Raw genomic sequence first — 15,332 nt, 5'->3', positions numbered from 1 at the left:
TATTATGTTTTTTCAGGTACATCTGATGTCTTTGTTTTAAGACCTCTGAAAGCAGAGTGTGAGACAAGAAAGAGACTGTCTATGGGAGGTGAATCGGGCTGCAGGACTGTGAGAGGGTGGATGAGTGCATGCGAACACAGTAGAGCTTCTCCAGGGCTGCCATCCCCAGCGAGGGGGAGGTCCTCTGAGGGTGGACGGGTTTCCACCCTGTGCTGTTCATCTGAGGGTGGAAGGGGCTTCGTTTAGCTACAGGTTCCCATCTGCTGGTCTAGAGATGTGCCGAACTCCTGGCTGTGCTGGGCACGGGCTAAATGGGCTTATAGATCTTCAATGTGACCCTAGAGCAGACAGAGGGGTCGGCCTGAGTGAGAGTTGGCATGGAACCACCCCTGGCAGCCATACAGGACATCAGAAGCAGAGAAAGAGATATGGCAAGCATCGCCTGCAGACTGCTCTGTGAGCCGCACAGAGCTGCTCATTCCTACATGAAGGCCACTCTGTCCGTCACAGGTGACAGCAGGATATACTTTCTTAAAGTGTATTCCTAAGCTGGAGTACCACCAACAGTCACAGCTGGTCCCGATGGCGTCATTATTTGTGTCTTCCCTCGATGTCATTCATTTTGAATTTCCTCTCCACTTAGTTGCAGGCAAGATGATTTTGGTTGTTTATCTGGCAGAGCAACTGAGGAACTTGGTGGGAGGTGTGAGTCCTTTGGGGTGTTATCATTGAACTGAATGCCTTCCCAAGGACGTCATTCATCAGGTGACCTCCAGAGTTCCCATCCTAACTATAACAACCATGGCACATTGGATTTGCTGGTATCAGCATTAGTTTAATCAGTTGCCTTGAAAACTCTGTGTGTATTCATTTTTTCTAGTGAAGTTACACAGGACCTTAGAAGTGTCGTGACAGAGTGGGGTCCTTTTACAAGTGAACCTAGTTTCCCTTCAATCATTGAGCCATAGGTCTGAAGATTACTGAAACTGGGAACCAGGTGAGGGACAATCACTTCCTTCTGACCATTGACCTTGGCTTTCTGCTTGTCCTCTCCAGACCTTCTCTGATTGTACAAGCAACAAAGCATCCTCACTGGCTTCTCATCGGCCTTTCTTCTGGAAGGACTGAGGTCTTTTATGACCTCTGCTCCAAAGCCCTGCACACTCCAGCCTTGCTGCCCACTGGGACCACCTTGCTGGCCCCTAAGGGCCGAACACGCTTCCTGCCTCTGCTACGCCACAGCATTTCCATTTTCGCTGCTAGGAGACTCAGTTCTACGGCAGCATCCCTTGTTGTGAACCACGATCCATGCAAGACACCACTGAGGTTCCCACCAATGAGAGTGACCCCTCTCCAGCCAGGCTCCTGCTTCAGCAAAGGGGACTCCCCTGGACCATCTGAATCCTCCGACTCTCCCGCCATGGCGTGCCACCTAGTGCGGTGTCTTTCCCTCGTTAACTGCAGACTGTCCTTGTGTCCGTACGTGAAGCAGTCCCTGACCATGACATTGGTTGGCTTTGACACCACTGATCTTTTGAGAACGTTAAGTTACAGGTAGGTGCCAGTAGAGTTTCCCTTAGTCACGCCTCTGAGCCCGTTGCTGCTCCAACGCCCTTAAGGTTCACTTTCATACTTGTGTCTCTTGTTTCTCTGGGGTCATAGTATACTGTTTGTGAATTTTGGTGAATAATTTTATCAACTGGTTGGTAACTGGACTGTGTCCCCCGCCCCCATGAGGCTCTGTCAAGAATTATTCCCCCCTCCCCATGGTCTGCAAACAGTGAAGGGCAGGACCTGGTGGATCTTGTGAAGGACTGGATCTGGTGGGTGCCCCCTGGTGAAGACTTCCTGGGGTATCTAGGAAACAGAAGAATGCTTTCTTCTTGCAAGGATGAAGGGGATGTTTCTATTACCACAGGGAGGTCAAACAAACCAGAGGGTTTAAGGCCTCAGACTCTGTGGGAAGCAGGAATCAAATGGAATTCTACCCAGAGTGTTTGGTGTCTATGTAGATTAAACATTTTGTTTTCTTTGTTTTGATTTTGAGATAGGGCCCCACTATGTAGCCCAGGCTTGTCTTGAATTCACAATCCTCCTGCCTCACCTTCTTGAGTGCTGGGATTATAGGCATGTTTAGCCTTGGTTAGTGGCTTTCTACCAGAGCAGCATTCACCAGGCTAAGCAGAAAGGAATGGCATCTGTGGTAGGCTAGATATGGAGTGTTTCTCAAAGGCCTGCATGTCCAAGGCTAGGTCCCAAGTTAGCACATTTAGGGAAGATGGAAACTGAATGGTTGATGTTTTCAGAACACTGGGTGGGAGGGTCACCCTCCAAATGGATTTTGAGACTTTGGTCTCTTCCTCTTTTTTTCTCTTTAGATTTTTCTGTTTTTCAAGGTATGGTCTTGCTCTAGCCCAGGCTGACCTGGAATTTATGATGTAGTCTCCCGAATGCTAGGATTAGAGGTGTGTGCCACCACGCCCTGCTTCTTCCTCTTTTTGAAAGGTAGGTAAGAAAGGTTTCCCTGTTTTAACCATTTGTTATTCCTTTTCTCTCTCTCTCTCTCTCTCTCACTGTGCATGCAGGAGGGCATGCCAGGGCCTTCTGCTGCTGCAAATGAATGCCAGATGCTTGTCCCACTTTTCGTGCCCAGCTTGTGTGGCTTGGGAATTGAACACGGCTCTACAGGCTTTAGGCTTTACAAGCATGCACCTTTAACCACTGAGCACTCCTCCCAACACCCTTTTATTCTTTTTTAATCTATTTTTTGATAAAATCATATATATATATATATATATATAGATAGATATATATGTGTTTGTGTGTGTGTGTGTTTGTGTGTGTGTGTTTGTGTGTGTGTGTATACACACATACACATATATAGCATTTTGAACCTATCGACCACCCCTACACACTGTATCCCTGTCTCACACTTGTTGCAGCCTTTCTTTTCCTCATCACTCACCAATGGATGCACCGTGGGAGAAAACGACTGCCCTGCCCCCGGCAACCGTGAGCTGTCCTCAGAGAAGGAGCTCCTCTGCCTCACGCACCCCTCCCCCATCCATGACACAATGTTGGCTGGCACTCTCTTGTGCTGGTAACCCCAGCTGCTGGGAGGTCCGGAGTGCCCCGGCCTTGCCGTGTCTAGATGACAGTCCCACAGCACTCGCCACCTCCGCTCTCCCCTCCCCTCCTCTCCTCTGCAGTATTGAGCCTTGGAGGAGGTGATATGGATGTCCCACGCAGGGGTGAGCACTCAACAATCACCACCCACTACGGACAAAACCCAGCAAAATAAAGCACTTGACCAAGGCTAAGAGTAGCTCTGACTTGTGGGAATAAACATGGATAATAGGATTTGTAGTATAACTTGAAGTCAGGTATGGTGATGTCACTTGCAGTAATTTTTTCATTTTGCTGAGGATAGTTTGGACTATGCAGGGTCTTTTGTGTTTTAAGATTTTAAGATCTTTAAAATTTCTATCTCTGTGAAGAATGATATTGCATTTGCATTGAATCTCTATATTGCTTTTGGTAGCAAGGCCATTTTCATTTCCAATCTATGATCATGGGAGGACTTTTCAATTTCTTTGTCTCTCTCAATTCTTTCTTCAGTATTTTAAAGCTTTCTCTGTGAAGTTCCTCACTTCCTTGTTTTGGGATATTGAACTTTTGAATTTGATTTTGAATTATGAATTGAAATTTTTTTCTTTTTTGGTTTTTCAATGTAGGGTCTCACTCTAGCTCAGGCTGACCTGGAATTCACTCTGTAGTCTCAGGGTGGCCTTGAACTCACAGCAATCCTCTTACCTCTGCCTTCCAAGTGCTGGGATTAAAGGTGTGTACCACCACACCTGGCTCATGAATTTGAATTACTATGAATGGGGCTGCCTTCATGTTTTCTTTCTCACTATATTTGTCATTAATATGTAAGAAAGATATTGTTTTTGGTTTGTTAATTTTGTGTCTTGCCACTTTGCTGAAAGTGTTTATCAATTCTAGGAGTTTATCAGTCCATCATTTTTCTGGTGGAGTATTTAGAGTCTCTCACATATAGAATCTTATCATCTACAAATAAGGATACAATGACTTCTTTCCTCACAATTTTTATCCCTCTTTCTCTTCCTCTCTTCCTTCCTTCCTTCCTTCCCTCCTTTCTTCCTTCCTTCCTCCCTCCCTTCCTTCCCCTTCTTTCCCTCTTTCTTTCTTCCTCTTCTCTTATTGCTCAAGCTAAGACTATATGTTTATTCCATCCAAACATTATTGAACACACATTTTTTTCTCAGAAGATCATGGAGCTTTCTCAAAAATAATCCATATATTGGGCTGGAGAGATGGCGTAACGGTTAAGTGCTTGCCTGTGAAGCCTAAGGACCCCGGTTCGAGGCTCGGTTCCCCAGGTCCCACGTTAGCCAGATGCACAAGGGGGCGCACGCGTCTGGAGTTCGTTTGCAGAGGCTGGAAGCCCTGGCGTGTTCATTCTCTCTCTCTCTCTCCCTCTACCTGTCTTTCTCTCTGTGTCTGTCGCTCTCAAATAAATAAATAAAAAAATTAAAAAAAAGAATCCATATAATGACACCAAGCAATTTTCCACACATTTAGGAAAACTGAAATACCTTCATGTATTTTAATTGACCATGATGCAATAAAACTAGAAATTAATAGCAAGAAAAACTAAAGAACATACACGAATTCCTGGAGATCACACTGCACACTACTGAACAACAAATGGGCTACTGAAGGAATTTAGAATGAAATAAAAAAGTTCCTATAACTGAATGAAAATAAAGCACAACATACCAAAATCTACGAGATCCAGTGAAGTCCTAAGAGAGAAGCGTACAGTGCTGGGTGCCTGTGTTACAAACGCGGAGACATCTCAAGTACGTCACCTAATGACCCGCAGGTCCTGGCATGTTATATTTTCCTTCCATTCACTTCTAGGAACTTCTTGTTTTCTCAATGACATATTAAATATTTAACAGTGCTATTTAATCTCCATGACTATGTACATTTTTATAGCTTCTCTTGTTGATTTCTAACTTCCTTCTTTTGTGATCAGATAGAATATAAGAAGTTATTTCAAATTTTGTGTATTTGTTGAGACTTGTTTTGTGTCTTAATATGTGCTCATTTTTATTTTTATTTCTTTATAAGCAGAGAAAGAGACAGAGAGAGATTGGGTGAGCCAGGGTCTCTTGCCAATGCAAATTAAACTCCAGTCACATGTGTCACTTTGGGTTTCTGCCTTTAGGTGGGTACAGGGGAATTGAACCCAGGCCTTCAGGCTTTGCAAGCAAGCACATTTAATTTAGCCCTGTGGTCTATTTTAGAGCAAAGCTTATGGACTGCTGAGAAGAATGTGTGTTCTATGCTGTTTGGGTTGCATGTTCTATTAGGTCCCTCTGGTCTGTATGACCTATTTGTGAGAGCAGGTATTTGAAGTCATATGCTATGACTGTGTTGGAGTTAATCTGTCACTTCATGCCAACTATTATATGTTTTTAAGGCTATTCTATTTTATTTATTTATTAGAGAGAGAATGGGCATGCCATAGCCTCTATCCACTGCAAACAAACTCCAGACACATTCACCACTTTGTGTATCTGGCTTTATGTGGGTACTGGGAAATTGAACTTGGGTCCATTGGCTTTGCAGGCAAGCTCCTTAACTGCTAAGCCATCTCTCCAGTTCCACAACGCACACACACACACACACACACACACACACACACACACATTCAAGGTAGGGTCTCACTCTAGCCCAGGCTGAGTCAGAATTCATTATGTAGTCTCAAACTCATAGTGATCCTCCTGCCTTGGCCTCCCAAGTGCTGGGATCAAAGGCATGCACCATCATGCCTAGCATAATTATATGTTTTATGAAACATATTTTATGAACATGGGTTCCCTTGTGTTCAGTGAACATGTATTTAGAATTGTAATGTAATTTTGATGGATTCATAATCAGTTTTCTTAATCATTATGAAGTGGCTTTCTTTATCTCTTCTGACTAGTTTTGGTTTCAAGCCTACTTTGTATGTATTAGTATGGTGACACCTGTGTTTTTCTTGTTTCAATTTGCTTGGCACATATTTTTTCATTCTTTCATTATGAGGTAGTCCCTGTCTTTGATGGTGAAATGAAAGATTTAACCCTCAAAAGAAGTACAGGGGGAGCACCCTACAAGAAGAGCCCTGTGGGGGGGGGGTGAAGCATTAAAACATTTTGACTCTGACCTGTAAGTCACAGTACCAGAAATAGGTGCTAACCACATTGAGCTGTTGTTTGGAGAGACCTATGAGGTCCCCCAAACAAGACAGTCTTCTGCCAAAGCACTTAATTACCTGTCTGAGGTAAAATACAAGACCCTATTGCTGAAGATACCATATGTTGTAGCTATTTGACCAAAGGTCCAGGTCTTCAGTTTTGTCCCATTGGTCTGTATTTCTGTTTTTATGCTAGTACCATGCTGTTTTTGTTACTATGGCTTTGTAATATAGCTTTAGATTGGGTATGGTGACACCTCGGGAAGTGTTTCTTTTGCTGAGGAAATGTTTGGATATCTGAGGCCTGCTGCTATTCGATATGAATCTTGACATCATTTTTTTTTTTTTTACCTCTATGAAGAATGATTCTGGAAGTTTTATTGGTATTGCATTAAATCTGTATATTGCTTTGGGTAGAATTTCCATTTTCACATTAGTTCTACCAATCCAGGAGCATGGGAGGTCTTCTTATCTGCTCAAGTCCTCCTCAATTTCTTTCTTAGGTGTTTTTATGTTTTCTTTATATAGGTCTTTCACATCCTGAGTTAGTGTTATTCCAAGATATTGTTTGTTTTGTGGCTATTGAAAATGGGAAAGTCTTGCTAATTTCTTTCTATGTATATTTGTCTTTTGCATATAGAAATGCTACTAATTTTTAAAATTTTTTAATATTTTATTTATTTATGAGAGAGAGAAAAAACAAATAGGCAGGCGGGTGGGGGGAGAAAGAGAGAGGGAGAGAATGGGCACACCAGGGCTTCCAGCCACTGCAAACAAACTCCAGATGCGTGCACCCCCTTGTGCATTTGGCTATCGTGGGTCCTGGGGAATTGAACCTGGGTCCTTTGGCTTTGCAGGCAAATGCCTTAATTGCTAAGCCATTTCTCCAGCTCAAGGCTACTGATTTTTGTGTGTTGATTTTGTATCCTGTCACTTTGCTTAAAGAATTGATCACCTTTAGAAGTTTTGAGATGGAGATGTCAGGTCATTTATGTATAGGATCATGTCAGCTGCAAATGGAGCTAACTTGACTTCCTCCTTTCCAACTGGTGGCCCTTCTGCTTCTCTTTCCTGTCGTGTTGCTTGGGCTAGGGCTTCTTGTGCTGTGCTGAAGAGCAGTGGTGAGAGTGGGCACCTGCCTTGTTCCTGACCTCAGTGGGAATTCATTGAGTTTTTCCTCATTAAATATTATTGGGCTTTAGGTACCTTATATGTAGCTTTTATTGTATTGAGATATAAATCATCCATGCCCATTCTCTCTGGCATTTTGGTCATGAAGTGATGTTGTGTTTTGTCAAAGGCCTCTGCTCTATGGAAATAATCATGCGGTTCTTGTGATTAAGGTTATTTATGTAGTATATTATATCGACCAAGTTCCATATGTTTAGCCACCCCTGCATCCTTGGGGTGAGTCCTACTTGATCCAGGTGGATAATGCTTTTGATGTGTTGTTGAATTCAGTTTATGAGGATTTGTTCAGTATGTTTGCAACAAAGTTCATCAGGGTTATAGGCCTATAGTTTTCTTTCCTTATTGCATGATTATGTTTTTGTAGCCCTTGAATTTGTTTATACTTCTCTTCAGTCCAAAGTATTTCTTTCGTGTCATCTGTAGGGCTGGCTTACTGGTCGTAAATAATATTAGTCTTCCTTCATTATGGGAGGTTTTTCTCTCCCCTTCCACTATAACACACAGTTTTGCTGGGGTCGTCTTATGGGTTTGTAGTTGTGATCTTTCAGTGTTTGAAATACACCATTCCACACCCTCCTGGCTCTGAAAGTTTCCACTGAAGACTCAACTGTCTGTTATTTTGATAGGTTTGCCTTTACATGTGACTCAGTCCTTTTCTCTTTCAGCTCTCAGTACAGGGAATGTCTTGTGGTCGTGTCCATTCATGTTCTGTATGACTCTTCTATAGGGATGAGCTTATCATTCCATATATTCGCAACATTTTCATATATATATATATATATATATATATATATATATATATATATATATATACATACATACACACACACACACACACACACATATATATATTGGCTGTCTACTCTTCCCACCAGAATCATCATCAGACATTATCTAACAATAGTGCCAGTTTAAAAATAACAACCAACTTTTATCTCCCAGAAGCTCATACCCCATGAAAGGCAAACAAACCCATTACTCTGGAGATTAAAAAGTTTTTAAATACAATAGTATGAAAATATAACTTAAAAATATAAAAGTCGAACAGTATATGGAAGACTTAAAAGTCTGTTTTTCCCATTAGTCCCATTGGAACTTTGTAGGAAATAAACACATGCTCAAAAACCAGTAACACTCTCACAGCTCATAAAACTGGCTTTAGAAATTAAGTTTGAAAAACCATTTCTAGTAAGAAAGCATTCTGATTCCAGCTTGGCCACCGAGTGACTTTGCCCCGAGCACGGCGCGTGTCCACAGTGCCGGCAGCCTCGGCACAGAAAGGCCCCAGCAGGTGCCTGAGCTCTTCCTTCACCACGCCACCCAGTCAGACACGGACCAGGGGTCTCACAACACCCCAAGGGACAGCAACAAACAAAGCTCTTCGCTTGCATGTTTGGCCAGCGTCTATGGTGCAGCTGGGCAGGAGACCTCCAGCCGTCCACAGGCCCTGGTTCCTCTTCTCTCTTTTTAAGTCGCAGGAGTCTGGGGCGGGGGGAGCGCAGGTGGACACAGCAGAGGGTGGAGGTCCGAGAGCTGGACAGGGAGAGGGGGCGGGGTGGCACGGCAGTGCTGGGCCCCGGCCCTGTCACCCCTAGCGGGGGAATGTGGCAGACAGGCAGCCCAAAGCCGTGCTTCTTCGCAGGTCAGTGTGCAGAGGTCTTCCTCAGCGCCAGACTCCTCCACCTCACCGTCGGCTGAGATCAGGATCTCAGACTCCTCGTGGGATGCTGCCATCGGGTAGGGGCCTTGCTCCATCTCCTGAATCCTGGGTGGCTACCCTCTCTTCTGCTTTAGCTTTCGTTCCCCCCTTTCTCATGAGGAAAGTGTTCACTACCCAAAGCACGAAAGCATTGACAAAGAAGGGGACGATCAGCATGGCGATGGCCAGTTTCAGGTCAGGGCTTTCACTGGGCTTCAGCAGGGCCACCTTTTCCACTGGGGTGTAAGGAGGACAGTGAAGACGATGGGTTTTTCAAAGGTCATAACCACGATGTGGAGGGCACGCTGCCCAGCCCAGGCCCCACACTGCAGAGGGTCTCCACGTTCGCCAAAACACAGGATTCCCTTTGCTGCCACTCCACCACGATGCTGTCCATGGGGGGTCCAGAAGAAAGGTGATGAGGTGCAGTGAACAAGGCTCCTCTTCAGTGCGATCTGCTAGGTGTACATTTGCGAAGTGATGAACAGCATCCCTATGGCTTGTTTGGAAGTGTTTGAAAACCACATCCTCCATGGTTGTCTTTCATGCTCCGGTTCTCTGAAGGGCTTGAGCATCAATGTGCTGAAGGCCACGATGCGAGCAGCCCTTGCGGGAAGATGCCGAGCTGCGCATGAGTGCGCAGCTCTCACAGAGGTCTGCCCCAGATGTGGACGGGGCCCTCCAGGAAGGCCCCGGCTAGTGTTCCAGGCAGTGCAGTGGAAGAGTTTGCTCCAGGGGCAGGGGGCTCATGGTCCCTGGCCTTATACGTGGAGTTGGAACAGTAAGGTGGCAGAGAGCCTGGGGCACTGGTGTGGGAATAGAGTGGGGTGGCTTCTTGAACTCATGTCTCTCATGAGCAGAGTCTGAGTAACACAGTCTTCATATATTTTTTTTCTTCCTTTCTTATTTATTTTTGAGAAAGAATGATAAAGAGGGAGGGAGGGAGTCGGAACGAGAATGGAAATGCCAGGACCTCCAGCTGGTGCAAATTCCAGATACATGTACCCCCTTGTGCATCTGGCTTACATGGGTCCTGGGGAATCACACCTGGGTCATTAAGCTTCTCAGATAAGGGCCTTAACCACTATGCTATCTTTCTAGCCCTTTTATGTATTTTTTTGAGATGAAGGCTCATGGATGCCACGCCACAGACTCCTCAAGTGACTCATGATGACCTTGAATTCTTGATTCTCCTGTCTTGCCTCCCAAGTGCTGATATTACCAGAAACTAACACCATTCCCAGATTCTTCTTCATTCTTTAATTTTCTTACCATGAAGTGAGTGAGCTTGATCTGCTGCAAACCCTTACAATAATGATCCATTCCAGGCCCAAAGCGATGGGGCCTCCTAATTGTGCTCTGCTTACGTGGGCCTAAATAACCCATTTCTCTTCACTTGTTGATTGCCACAGACATCTGTCACAGTGTCAGAAAGCTGATTAGTACAGCATCCAATCCTCTTTTGGTGAAGAATTGATTTCCACTAGTAGCAGGAGTAGCTCAGGATGGAAGTGCTGTACTATAAATATGTAGGAATTGATCATGAACTTTCATTTAGAGCCAAGAGAAATGAGGAGATGTGATGAAGATTAGGGATAATCGATTCTGAGGACACTGGTTAGGGTTGGAAAGATAGCCAAAGTCATGAAGAACAGTGGAGACAAAGTGACTTCAAGGTTACCTAACTGAAAATATGGCATGTAAATGAGCCCTGGGCAATATAATGAAATGCTCAAATGTACATATATAGCTATTATTTAAGATTAAAACCAGAGATGTGACTTCTATGCCCAGAGATCATTGTGTAACTTATTCTGGAGAAGCAGATAACTTCCTCTATCCACTGAAAATTACCAGGACAGCCTTTGGGGGTTTTGGCAAGTCCCAAGATGGACTTGAAGGGCCAGCCTCAGGGAGGAGGACATGCTGAGCACGGCATTCTTCTGTGTGCCTCCTCATGAGTCGTGTGGTACATGTGGACCAGTGCCACATGCAGAGCGAAACGCTAAGTGGAAAGCCCAACTGCAAGGAAGAGTGACTGAGCAGCTCAGCTCCCCTGAGGTTCATGGAAGAGTGGGTGTCAAGGCCACAGAAGGCAATTCAACACAGGTAGACAAAATCCTGGAGTGGAAGCAAACACAAAGAAGTGAGTCCGTTACAATGGCTGGCTTTTCTCTTGGGGTATTGACTGGTCTATTTGAAGCAGAAATGTTGGGAGACAAGGAGAAAGTGGTAGCTATGAGGCTGAGAAGCTAAACAGACTTCAAATTCCATGTCACCCTGCGAAAATGGGTGTCGCTGAACAGCAACGACAAATGTTGGTAAAGGTGCAGGGAAAAGGAACCTACCTACACACTGCTGCAACCACTGTGGGAATTAGTACGGAGGTTCATTAACAACTCACAATACAGGCCGGGCTGGAGAGGTAGATCGATGGGTAAGGCACTTGCCTGCAGGGCCTAAGGACCCAGGTTCAATTCCAGAGTACTCACATAAAGTCAGATGCACAAGGTGGCACATCCTTTGTAGTGGCTAGAGGCGCTGCCATGTCCATTCTCATTCTCTCTCTCATAAATAAATAAATAAGTAAACTACTAAATAAACTGAAAATAGTGCTTGCTTTGGCAGCACATATACTAAAATTACAATGATATGGAGAAGATTAGCATAGCCCCTGCTCTAGGCTGACACGCAAACGTGTGAAGCGATCCATAGTCTTCACGCGAGGTCCACGGGGTCTTCCCAGCTGTGCTTGCTGCTTAGCCTCCAGACTGCTCCTGGTGCTGGAGTGTCCCTCAGCTTTACCATCAAATACAGCGTTTCTTCAAAAAACCCTCAAAATGTAACTATCATACGATCCAGCCTTATCCCCCGAGTATATTCCCAGAAGAAACTGAGTCAGTACAACAGAGAGGTCTTCACACCCATGTTTATTGAAGCGTTATTCACAATGGCTCACTTAAGTGATAGAACCAGCTAGGTAGAGGTAAAGAGAAACCTACTATGCGTTCACATGGGCCTGTTGCTGCTCCTGTGTATTATGTGTGTATGCGCTTGTGTGTAAGTCTGTGTGCACGTGTGGAAGTGAGAGGACAACCTTAGGCGTGGGTCCTCACCTTCTGTCTTGCTGGAGGCAGCGTCTCTTGTCACCCACGGCTGAGAGTCGCCTGTCTCTGCCTGTCTTCTCTGTCTGTGCGGGTGCTCCGGGGTGACAGAAGTCAGCGCTGCTGCATCCGGCACTGACACTCGATCTGGGGCTCTTAGCCCATCACTCATACTGTCGTGGCAAGCACTTTAGCTGCTGAGCTGTCACCTTGCCCCATGATGGGCTTTTATTCCTCCACATTTGCAGGAAAATGGGTGGAAGTGAACATTACCCTATTAAAAGAAAAAAGCCAGGCAGAAAAATATTGCATATTTCCTCTCACATGTGGAATATTTTATGTATGTATGTATGTATGTATGTATGTACACACACACACACATATAGAGTGAAAATACAAGGGAGACTATTTCGGAAAAGACAGATTACCAGCAGAAGATGGAAGATGAAGGGAATGCGGGCCTAAATACAGTCAAAGAGTAAGATATACTTGAACGCAAACATTATGAAACCCACCACTTTAAGCAGTTAATATATAATGATAAATTTTCTTTAAAAAATTTTCATAGTTGCATAGGGAAGAGAAGAGTGGGTTTGAGTGTTTCATCAGGAAGGGCTCTGAAAGTATTCCTGGCCATGAGTGGAACACCAGAGATATGTGAATTACGAATTCACCGAGCCTGGCACTGAAACTGTACCCCAGTCAACTTGGTTGCAGATTGCATTTGGGTGCTTGGTTCCAAGTCTATATGCCAGCAAGATAGATAAATCCTTTCAAGGGGATGTTACTTCCCCCAGAGCCTTCACAATGCTGGCACTTAACTCAAAGAGAAAAAAGAGACACCAGAAAATGACCCACAGCTAATGGAATTTGTCAGATACAGATTTTGAAGTGAAGTGATTGATAATAGATGATAGATTAAATGACCAAAATAGGATAATGTAAAAAAACTATTGTTATATACTATGGTGTCATTGTACAAAGGGAAACCATGTGCAAAAAAAAAAAAAAAAGCACGTGTAAGCTGGGTATGGTGGCACACGCCTTTAATCCCAGCACTTGCAAGGCAGACGTAAGAGGATCACTGTGATTTTGAGGCCACTCTGATACTACAGAGTGAATTCCAGGTCAGCCTGAGCTACAGCGAGACCCTACCTCTTAAACGAATGTAGAGTGTGTGGTGGTTTGAACTCAACACCCCCCATAAACTCATGTGTTTTGAATACTTGCTCACCAGCTGATGGCAGCTTGGGAAGTGGAGCATTTCTACAGGAAGCGTGTTCCGGGGAGAAGACCTTCAGCTTTGTTGGCCCCTAGCTTCCAGTGCTGGTTGGCTCATTCTCTTGCTGCTATCTTCGCCTTGCTGTGTCAAGGAGTGGCGTCCAGCCTCTGCCCAGGCCGTGCTTTCCCCTGCCATCAAGAAGCTTCCCCCAGAGACTGTAAATCAAATGAGAACCTTTCTTTGCATCAGCTTCCTTTCATCGGGTGTTTTGTCCCAGCAACAAGAAGGTGGCTACTGCAGAGATCCGCCACTTTGGGGGCTAAAGGAGCAGTCTGTAGGAGGAGGCACGAGGAAGGCGTTTAAGATTCTGACCTTGATGCTAAATGTCACTGTGCTCAGTTTTTGACTATTCATCAAGCTGACACTTAGGATGTATGTAATTTTCAATAAAAGTGAATGAAAGGAGACAGAAGCTACCATGGTGACAGTAAAACGGTGAGTAGAAGTAATTGGTAGGTTGGAAATAGAATGTGCTCAACGTTTTGTCACCAGCTCTTCCGTCACTCTCGTTCAAGCCTCCTCCACTTTTCTTCTGAGGGTCCCTACAGTCTCCCACCTGGGCTCCTTGCTACCATCCCATCTTTGTGCTCTATTTTCAACCCAGCTGCTAGAATGACTCCTTTAAAACTGAAGTTAATGATGTCATTGCTTTGCTTAAAACCTTCCAGTGGTTTTCTATCTTCCCCAGGAAAACCGAAAATCCTCCATGGCTCGCTCAGAGCTGCAGGATGGGCCCCTCTCCCTTCCTGACGGCGTTAGCCTGGCTCTGTGATGAAACACTTGAGACAAGCAGTTTATAGGAGGAAAGACTCATTTTGTTTCAGAGGTTTGAGGCCATGGTCGGTGGGCTCTGTTTCCTTTCCTTTGAGCCCATGGGTGATGCACATCATGGTAGGAGCACATGGCAAAGGAGGTGCTTGCCCCATAGCAGCCGAGAATGGGAAGAGAGGACGCTTGGGTGCCGGCATCATCTTCGAGGGCATACCCACGGCGACCTAGCTGCCTCCCCCTCGTCCAGCCTCTTCAACGTCCTGCCACCTTCCACCAGCCCGAAGGTGGTGACCAAGTCTTTAAACAGGGCCTCTGGGGAGAACTTACCCAGATAGTCATAGTGACTCTGTCTCTTTCTTCCGTCCCCTCGGTCACCCCACGGCAGCCACGCCAGTCCCCGGCCAGTCTTGAAGCGTATCAAGTGCATGCTACGTGTGGTCTTTCTCTGGGCAGTCCTTCAGGCCTCGCTGTCCCCCCGTGCAGCGCACGCCTGCACATCCCGCCACTTGTCTGCTCTCTCCTCCTGCTGCTCTTTGTTCCTCTCTCCTGCTCAGCTCCTTACCCCGGCCCCATATATGTTTCTAGCACAACAAACAACATGCTCAGCTCGTACATCTGTTGCTCATTACCTTTCTCTGGCAAGATTCGAGCCTCCATGAGCATAGGACAATTTCTTGTTGCTGATGTATTGAGCTTGGTATGGGACTGATGCCCAGTAAATGATTATTTAATACAATGTGATATTGCAGAAGCAAGCTGAGGACAACAGGTTAGAATGACAGAGAACCTGGACTATCTTAGACATTATTCTCCCCTTCTGGATCATTAATGTTTACAAGCTGTAATTAAGTGTACGTGTAGCTATCAATAAATCTATGCATTCTCAATGGATCTGTTTCCAAATTCCACGTTAAACAATCTTGTTGAGCTAACACAAGCATGAGTGTTACAGTAGACAGAATTAGCTTTGCTTCTCCCTTTGTCATTATCTGCTCACATGACTCAGCATGAGCT

The 15,332-nt window shown here is 45.0% G+C and overlaps 1 non-coding gene and 1 pseudogene across 1 annotated transcript; one reads left to right on the top strand and one right to left on the bottom strand.

Moving 5' to 3' along the window:
- Positions 1-307: 307 nt before the first annotated feature.
- Positions 308-14,745, bottom strand: LOC101607184 (annotated as a pseudogene).
- LOC123455645 lies at positions 11,774-11,880 on the top strand. The gene has a single exon (XR_006634034.1). It is a non-coding gene; the product is annotated as a U6 spliceosomal RNA (small nuclear RNA).
- Positions 14,746-15,332: the final 587 nt, after the last annotated feature.

Source organism: Jaculus jaculus, chromosome 17, assembly GCF_020740685.1.
Source record: "Jaculus jaculus isolate mJacJac1 chromosome 17, mJacJac1.mat.Y.cur, whole genome shotgun sequence".
NCBI classification, from domain to species: domain Eukaryota; kingdom Metazoa; phylum Chordata; class Mammalia; order Rodentia; family Dipodidae; genus Jaculus; species Jaculus jaculus.
Note: the sequence above shows the minus strand (reverse complement) of the source record. Positions and strands in the feature narration are given on the sequence as shown.